Raw genomic sequence first — 9,644 nt, 5'->3', positions numbered from 1 at the left:
AATAGCAGCCATTGAGGCTGCAGATTCCTTGACGCTGAGAAAAGCATGTTTGCTGCATGAAGGCAGAGCCCCTAATGGTATCATACCAATGGCATGTGGCCATTCTAACAAGTGAGCCACCTGAGGGGGCCTGACATGATTGCTCAACTGGCCAGTCCTCCCCTTGCAAATGCCAGCATTCCATATGGGCGTCCATTCATGTACCAGTTGCTCCGCTTCCCATCCAGCTCCCTGCCTGTGGCCTGGGAAAGCAATGGAGGACAGCCCAAAGTCTTGGGACCCTGCATCCATGTGGGAGACCTGGAGGAAGTTCCTGGCTCCTGGCTTCGGATTGGCACAGCACTGGCCGTTGTGGCCACTTGGGGAATGAATCATCGGATGAAAGATCTTCCTCTCTGTTTCTCCTCCTCTCTGTAAATCCACTTTTCTAATAAAAATAAACACTTTTTAAAAAATAAGTTACTCGGGCCCAGCGCAATAGCGTAATGGTTAAAGTCCTCGCCTCACACGTGCCGGGATCCCATACAGGTGCTGGTTCTAATCTCGGCCACTCTTCTTCCCATCCAGCTCCCTGCTTGTAGGCTAGGAAAGCAGTCGAGGACGGCCCAATGCTTTGAGACCCTGCACCCACATGGGAGACCCGGAAGAGCTCCTGGCTTCGGATTGGCTCAGCTCCAGCCGTTGCGGCCACTTGGGGAGTGTTGGGGAGTGAATTATTGGATGGAAGATCTTCCTCTCTGTCTCTCCTCCTCCTCTGTATATCCGCCTTTCCAATAAAAATAAATAAATCTTTAAAAAAATAAGTTACTCACTCCAGACCGCCTGGCAACTTTTGGCCCCAGCTCAGACTAGAGCCTGGTGCAGCCAGGGATACCTCTCCAAATGCTAGTGAGTTCAGAGGTGTTTTAAGCCAATCTATGGCCATATGCTATGGGGGCAATTTGTGGGTCAACTTTTGGCTTCATGTGAGGTGCTGAAACTGCATTCAGTGACAGAACATTCTGGAAAGATAGACATGGTCTTTTACCTGCACCATCTGACATGGTTACCACCGACAGGAATGACTAGTGAGTACTTGAAATGTAGCCAGTGCACCTGAGGGACGCAACCTGTAGTTCGATTTAAACCTAATGAAATGATTGCCGTGCCTTGGAGCCACCTCATGGGCAGAGCAAGGTCAGGACCTGTTTCACTAGGGGTCTCTCCCAGGGCTTGCCCAGGACCTGCTCTGTGCTCTTCTCATAGCACCCACCAGCTGCCTTCACCTCGCTCCTCCTGCCCTGGGGCTCTGCTTCAGGTTCGGCTGTGTGACTTTGGGTGCATTTCCTCTGCAACCTTGGCAGGCAGTCCAACGTGGGCAGTTCTCCCCAGGTCTGCGGGCCTCCTCCCCTCAGCCCCTTCTGCTTAAGCCTGTCTCAGGCTCACTGCCAGCACCGCCCACCCAACAGAAGGTGCCCAGGCAGGGGAGGGCTTCCAGCCAGGCACCACTTGGCCTGGCTTCTGCTGGCTTTGCAGAGGGCAGGTGAAGAGCTTGCAGACCACAGCAGACAGAAGGAACCATGAATGTGGTCATAGACGGAGCCGCATGCTCGGCCCAGCTCAGACGTGGCACTGGTGAGGCCCACAGGTGTTTACACTAGAGTGTCTGTCTGCTTTGGGGGGGCTGTATGCACCTGTCACTTTCACAAACCAAGCCTGCTCTTGCTTGAGTGCTCTGTCACATTCTTCCGTTCCGATCAATGGGCACATGGGGGGTAGGCAAAGAGGTCACAAGAGTTTTCCCAGAAGCCCTGGCTTCAGGCCACCAGCTCTAGAAGTACTCCACACCCTCAGCCCGCATGCATGACTTCCACTCCGCCGAGCGCCCACACATCTCTAGAGACAACAGGGATACAGTCAGAGCCCAATAGCCAGGCTTCCTGTCCTGGTTTTACCACCTGCTGGCTGCGTGGACTTTGGCAAATGACCCAAAATCTCGAGTCTCAGTTCCACCATCTGCAAAATGGGTCTATTGCCAACACAGGCTTCATTTGCAATGGAGCAATGGAATAGTGCCTGGCACAAGATGACTGCTAGCAATATTATGTTCATTATGGACATGATGTGCTAGCAACTGCTGGTGAAGCTAACGCCTTCAGTGAAATATACAAACCACTCATTTCTCATTAAAAGGGGGCGCCAGTGCGGTGGTGCATTAGATCTTGGCATCTCATATCAGAGCTGGTATGAGTCCTGGATGCCCTGCTTTCAATCCAACGTTACTGCTAAAGTTCTGGGAAAGCATCAGAAGATGGCCTCTGCCACCCATGCCTGAGACCCGGATGAGATTTTAGGTTCTCAGCCCCAGTCCCAAAAGTTGTGGCCATTTCAGAACTTAATTCCACCCCTTTGCCTTGTCTCTCTCTCTCTCTCTCTCTCTCTCTCTCTCTCTCTCTCACACACACACACACACACAATTTCAAATAAATCAGTCTTCGCAAAATGCAATCTGATTGGAAGGAGTCTATGTGTGCTGACAACTTCCTGTGTAAGGTGTAGGAGATGTATGTGGCTATGGGAAACTGGGCTCATCTGGCCTTGCAGGTGACAGGAGCCTTGGGGGCCAGGGCCGTGGTCACCCCGTCTGTGAGAAAGGCAAGGGTTGCCTTGCACCAGCCATGCTCCACGAGACCTGAGGGGCTGAACTCTGCATCCCTGGCCTGCCTCTCCAGGCCAGGAACAGATGTTGTGGGATGGAGGGCATTCACTGACTCACAGGCCTGGCCTCTTGTGCTTAGGAATGATTCAACCTGCACAGCTCCAAGCTCGGATCCTGAAATGTCAGAGCAGAGACGTCGCACGGCCCATCAGGCACTGTGCTGGCACTAACCCCTGGGGCTCCTGTCGCTAGAGCCCCAGCTGTCTCCCTCAAGGCCCCTGAGCCCCCTCCTGTCTTCCCTGTCAGTGAGGACTACCCTACCCCCAACCTCAGAGACCCCTCCCCACCCCCAGCCCAGTGCTGCTGTGGCCTGAGGGTGGAGCTCTCCCTCCAGCGCGTTCTTTGCCTCAGGGGCTTCCTTCCCCAAAGGACTGGCTCTCCTCCTGGCTCTGTGCAAAGCCCCCTCCCACGCCCGCCCCACTTCCATCTGCCTGCGTTCCCCTCCTGTGCCAGAGCAGGCCTGCCCCTTCATTCAAGCCACCTGGCACTGCTGTGTCCTTGGCCCTCTCCCCCTTGAGGCCAGTGGCAGGGACGATCAATGCCTTGGGACCACAACTGCCCAGGCCCTTCCAACTGGCTCGCTCAGCAGGGGCGGGCTCCAGGGACTAGCTTCACGCTTAGACCCCCCCCTGCCTGGCCTCTGCTAACTCATGCAGTGGCCTTGCAGCCCTGTCCCCCTCTGCAGAGTCCATGGCCTCGGTTCCCTTCCTTGCCTATGGAAAAGGGGCAATGAAGATCACAGCTTGTACGTGTAGATGACGTGAGACTCAAACGGGGGAAGAGGCGAGCATCATGCACACAGCAGAGCTCAGGAAGACCGGCTGGCCTCTGACTGCTAGGCTCCTCCTCCCCCTCCCCCACTGCTGGGTCCATAGGAGTGACCTCAGCCATCTGCTCACAGAGAAGGGGCCTCCACACATGCAGTTGTTCTAGGGCCAAATTCCTTCCCCTCTTGGGGCCTCAATGATCCCATCTGAAAAATGGGGACAAATGCGGGGTCCAGGTCTTCCTGGCCTCTCCCAAGTCAGGTGAACCTGCAGATTCAGTGAGGTCAAGGTCATAAATGAGACACCCAGAAAACCAAGTGTCCACTTGGGGCTAGGCCTGTACTAGGCAGCCCCTGCAGACAGAAAGGCAGTTCTTGCCTTCAAGCTGACACACTACTGAGGAGTGACTGTTGGAAGCCAGGGTAGTCGCTAGTGGGCAAAGATAGTGGGATATGTGCAGGTAGTGTCTACCAGGTTGGCACTGAAGTCCCAGGAGGAAAGGCAGCCAGGGACCGGCTAGCCTTGATCCGTTTTAGGTCAGAGCATCAGGGCCTTGTCTGGGAGAGGGCAAGGGGTCTAGTTGTGGGCTTTTGCCCCTGCCCTCCTAGCACTCAGTCTCCCCATTCCTCTGTGCCTTCAGCTTGGGCCGTCCGAGGTTCCCTTCCTGGTGCCCAGGGCCAGGTACCCGCCCTGGCTGCACGTGTCCTGCACTGGGCAGAGGGATGGAGCCCAGATCCAAGAGAGACAGAGAGAGACACAGAACCAGAGATAGACAAGTGGATGGTCCCAGGTTTGGGGAGATGCCACATCGACCTGCTCCAAAGTCCACAACCGCAAAGCTGGAGCTTCTGCCCAGGGAAAACAGGAGCAAATTCCTCTGGGCCAGGAGAAGCCCTCTGGCCAAGGTCACACAAGTGCAGAGGGGGATGCGGGAGTTCCCCAAGTGTGGCCAGGGCACCAGCATAGGGTCGCCTGGGCTGCTGTGTGGGAGTGCGGGGGCGGGGGGGGGGACAGTGTGAGAACGTGTGAGGGGGAGGATGACATGGTGCGAAGGCGCAGGGGGAGGGGGCCGCGAGTCTCCAGGAACGTGAGCGCGCAATGGCTGGGCTCCCAGTCTGGGCGCCCCCCAGCCGTGCCTCCCGAGCCCCCACCCGCAGCCCCCAGCGGCCTTGTTCCTTAGACACAGATGCGCGTGCGCGCAAGATGCGGGACGCAGGGTGCGGGGCGCTGCCCGCCGGCTAGGGGTCCTGGGTGGGCGCGCGGCCGCCGTGCCGCAAGGACACGCAGGCCGGGTGCGGGGCGCAGGTGCCTCGGGCGGGGACCCGTGCCCCCCCCACCTGCCGCCGCGCCACCTGCTGGGCAGCCCTCCCGCCCCGCCCCCGCCCGAGCGCCCACCCGGTTGGTGCCTGTGCGCCCCGGGCACCACTTACCCGGGCATGGGCACGGCCGCCACCGCGGCCTTGGCGGGCGCAGTCGCTGCAGGCGGGCGCCCGGCGGGCAACAATCCGTTCCAAGGACGGAAAGGCCAAGACACGGGGCGGACTGACCGGCGGCGTGGGGCGCGACTCTCCGCGGCTGGCGAGGGCTGCGGCCGAGTGCGCCCCACGCTCCGCACCGGCGGCGGGCGACGCGGTGTGCTCAGCTCCAGCCGCAGCTCTGAGCGCGGAGGGAGGGAAGAAGGGAGGGAGGCAGGGAGGGGGAGGGGAGGGAGTTGGAGGAGGAGGTGGTGGAGGAGGAGGAGGAAGAAGAAGACGAAGATGAAGAAGAGCAGGAGGGAAGAGAAGGGAAGGCAGGGGTTACAGATACAGTGGGGGTGGGTGGGGGAGGGTGGGCGCACAGAGGCCACGGGGGCCACGAGCCTAGTACTCACACGTGCATTGTATTCTTCCCTACCTGGTATTGTCCTACAGGGCATTGATTAAGCGGGGGGGTGGGCATGAGTGAAGACTGGGGGCAAAGAAAGTGGCCGGAATGTGTGAGCACATGGGTAGAGGGGCACACGGCTGCCACTGTGTCTCCAGTTTGCTGCCCTATGGTAAAGTGAGCATGCAGCTGGGCAGCTGGCGTGGGGACTGATGCCCTCCAAGGGCTGGTGGTCTGCTGATCCACAGGCTTGTGACTCATATGACACACGTCGCTTAATGGCTTGCTGCAAAGCCGATGGCTGCACCCAAGTGGACACTTGGAGACAGACACAGGTGGAGACCACTGCAGGCGACCCCAGCGCAGGCACCTGCCTGTTCCCACGTGTGCACAGGTGCAGAAGGAAGCCCTGGAGCTGCCCCCAAGCTTTCCAGATCATGGGCAAAGGCCTGAGATGCCCCACCAGGTCTTTGCTGCCAGCTGTGAGCAGCTGGTAGACGCAAGGTGGAGGCCCAGAGGAGTGACAAGTCCCCTGGAAGTGTCACCCCCAGCAGCAGGGGGGAGTATGTGGCAGATAAGAGAGACTGGATGCAGAAGGCCCCAGGGTGTCTCATGACCTGTGCAGGAGTTGGGTGCTGCTGGCACAGCCATGGGAGGCTATACACACCGTAGCTCTGGGGGCTCAGGTTCAGGAAGGGATGCCCTTCCCAATGGCCTCAGCCACGCAGTGCCCCCTGTCCCACACCCTCTCACACTCACCGCTGCCATGCGTGCCAGTGATTCACAGTCCCATGCTGTTGCACCTTCACTGTGTCATGCGGATACACACTCACACACAGCAGCTCCGTCACTTGGCCTGTGCATGCAGTCCTGCCTACTGCCAATGATCCACATGTCCATGTCGATTTACATACACTTGCATACGGGTAAGGAGGTTGCTCCCTCTCCCACTCCCCGCAGCCCGGGAGCCTGGGGCAGGCACGGTGGAGCAGGAGCCAGAGGCAGCCCCCATGTCTTCGCATACGTGTTAGGAACCAGGTACTGGCTACCGTGTGAGAGCCTTGCCACCTTCTAGGTGTACTTGGTGTCACCCCACATTCCAGCTAGGGATACAGGAGCTGAGAGTCACCTCATGTTCCCTGGAGCCAATTGTGAAGCTGATCTAGTGTGCATATGTGGGTGCCATGTTAAAAAAAAAAAACACCACTGGAGGCCCCATGTACCAGTGAGAGAAACCTGAGGCGGGGGCATGATACGCTCATCAGCCATGTTAGGTGCCTGTCTGACAAGTGCCATGGGGGCCGTCCCCAGGTCCTAAGCAAATTGTGGTCCCCAAAGAGCGAATGGTCAGCAGCAGCAGCAGAGGCGGCCCTGGGGTCAGCAGGCAATACCCGCACCTGTAAAGAACATGGGAAGAATGTTGGCTAGAAGCTTCTTCAACCCAAATTGTGTCTTGTGCCTCGTCAGGGTCCTTTTCTGTCTCAGCCCCCCACTGACCAGGTTGGTTTTTGCAGGCTCCGCACTCTACCTCCTCCATCGGACTCTGGGCTGTGGCCCTTCTCTGCTGGTTGTCACTGCTGCCACTGTAGTGTGGTTTCCGCGCCTCCCCTGGGGCATCCAGGTCAAGGCTAGTCCTGAAACGGATACCGACATGGCCAGCCCAGGTCCCCAGCCTTCCCATCATATCTTCCCTCAGGGAGCTGAGGTCACAATGCTTGCAGTCCTTCAACCACCTGCAGCCAAGGGGCATGATGGAACCGTCTGTAGCTGCACGCCCGCACCCAGGCTGGAATGTGACCTTCCTTTGAAATGCGGCCTTCGTGGGACCAAGGTGGGGGTCAGGAATTAGCGATTGCATGTGGGTCTGTGAAAGGAGGCGGGGTGGGGTGGGGACAGAGATTGGGGGCACTGCAATCAAGGGACGCCTGGAGCCAACAAGAAGGCTCCTTAGAGCCATTGGGGGAGCTGCTGCCCCCCTGACACCTTGAACTTTCTTCAGAACCACGTAAGTCCCAGCCTCTGCTGTTTTCTTTTTCTTTCTTCCTTCCTTTCCCTTACTCTATCCCTTTTTTCCTTTCCCTTCCTTTTTTTAATATCAGAAATGCAGATTTACACAGAGGAGAGACAGAAAAATCTTCCATTTGTTGCTTCACTCCTCAAATGGCTGCAATGGCCAGAGCTGAGCCAAGCTGAACAGAAGCCAGGAGCCAGGAGCCTCCTCCAGATCTCCCACGTGGGTGCAGGGTCCCAAGGCTTTGGGCCGTCCTCGACTGCTTTCCCAGGCCACAAGCAGGGAGCTGGATGGGAAGTGGAGCAGCTGGGACCAGAACCAGCACTCATGGGATCCTGGCACTTGAAGGTGGAGAATTAGACTGTTAAGCCACAGCATCAGCCCAGCTGCTGCTGTTTCCTCACTCAAGTTGTGGTCTCGTGTTACAGAAACTGCAGCCGGCTGTGTGGTGCTGCGGGCCCCCAGAGCCTACCTGCTGTGCACCTCAAGCCTTGCAGGTTGGCTGGCATCAGTACCCATAGCCCCCATCCCTGGGCAGCAGCCCTGCTCTGCGCACGCCTGGCCAGCTGTCCCCATGACAAGCCGCAGCTTGTCTAAACCCCAACAGAGGACTCGGCTTAGGCTCCTGCTGGGCCCTCCGCCTCCACAGGCACCTGACTCGCAGTGAGCCCCGCGAGCCCCTCCTGCCCCAAGCAGCTGCCCATGTGAGCTGCTCCAGGAACGACTGCTTCCTTCCTTCCTTTGCTGTGTGTATGCTCGTGGTTCTGGGGGTCAGCCCACCAGTGTTCCCGCGTGTGCAGTGTGCTTCTCTGTGCAGATGTCCGCGCGTGTGAACAGCTCCCTCTGGGCTCTGCCCCAGCTCTGAGGGGTCCACCGCTCACTGCTCTCAGCCTGTTTATGGAAGAGGGTGCCAATATCCGCAGGGGGCACCCCAGGTGACACTGTGTCACTGGGCACAGCCGCTCTGCCCCGATGACCAGGGCTGGCACGTGTTCTCCCACCCCACCCGACCTGCCACTTTCTAGTGACTGCCCAGTATCCCTGCAAGCCAGGCCGGCTCTTGGGGCTCAATCCTTGTGGCCTGTGACCCAGTTAGAGTCTTGAACTTGCAAGTGAGTGGGGGGAGGGTAGTCAGCTTGCGGGAGGTAACTCGGACATCACTGCGGTCAAAACCACCTTCGCTGTTTGGCTGACCCACAAGCCAGGCAGCTCATAGTCTCTGGCCGGGGCCCACATGGGGGCTGCCTGCGGGGCGCCCTCAGGTGCACCATCCATGTAACAGCACAAAAGGCAGCTAGGAGAAAGTGGGAACAGGTGTCATAACGGCAGCTGCGCTCCCTGTGCTCAAGCACAGGAAAGGAAGATAGCCAGTGCAGTGGGAAGCAGGAAGAGAGACAGAGATCTGGGGGTAGGGGGATGGGGTTGCCCCCAAAACATGCACTCAGCACCATAGGCCCAGCCACTAGGCCCGGGCAAAGGCTCATTTCCATGTCTTCCAGGTCCTGAAGCCGGCTGCCGCCCCTCCCTGCCAGTGAGGGCACTTGACTGAAGCCGGATTCCTGGCCTGTGGCCAGTGTCCTTGCCCTGGGCCTGCCCAGCTCAGCAGAGGCTGCTGGCCATGCAGCACATGCCCCAGAATAGCGCTATGATGCCGTTGCTGACATTCTAGCTGAGTGAACCAGGGAAATGCCAGGTGCCCTGGGGTTAGGCCAGCCGTGTAACTCCAAGTTCTTGCCCATGGCACTGGCCTTTGTCCACTCAGCTCCCGCTGCTAGCATCCTGCCCAGGAAAGCCAGGCTCCTACCAGCTGAACCAGAGGCTCTGCAAGGTGCAGGGCAGGGTAGCCAGGCTGAGCCCAGGTCAGGTTCGCCTCAGCTCACCAGGCTTGCTTGAGAGGGGCCTTGTTTCCTTGGCGGGGTGCACTCCAAACAAGCTTTGCTAGGGAGCTGTGGGCTCTCTGGGGCTGCCAGGAATCAAGGCTGCGCTGGCTTGTATGGTACACACAGCATGGTGCCTTGCGTGTATCAGGCCCTGTCCCTCCCCTGCCCACTGCAGTCGCCTCAAGGCCTGCGTGCACACCTGGGGCTGGTGGGCTCACTTCATAACCCCTAACCCTGCCACCACTTGCTGCAAAAGGCCCACGGGGCCCCAGAAGTAGTAGCTGCCTGGCAAGTATTCTGCAAGGGCATGGTAGAGCCCATGGCAGGCCTGGCAAGGACAGCTGGGGCAATGAAAGCGCCTGGAGGGAGGGGAGCAGGCTGGCTTTTTGCAGCCTGGGGCTTGACAGTGGTGAAGAACCTCTCGT

Source organism: Ochotona curzoniae, unplaced genomic scaffold (genome assembly GCF_017591425.1).
Source record: "Ochotona curzoniae isolate NIBS_2020 unplaced genomic scaffold, NIBS_Ocur_1.0 contig_2469, whole genome shotgun sequence".
NCBI lineage: Eukaryota > Metazoa > Chordata > Mammalia > Lagomorpha > Ochotonidae > Ochotona > Ochotona curzoniae.
This window is presented reverse-complemented; position numbering follows the sequence as displayed.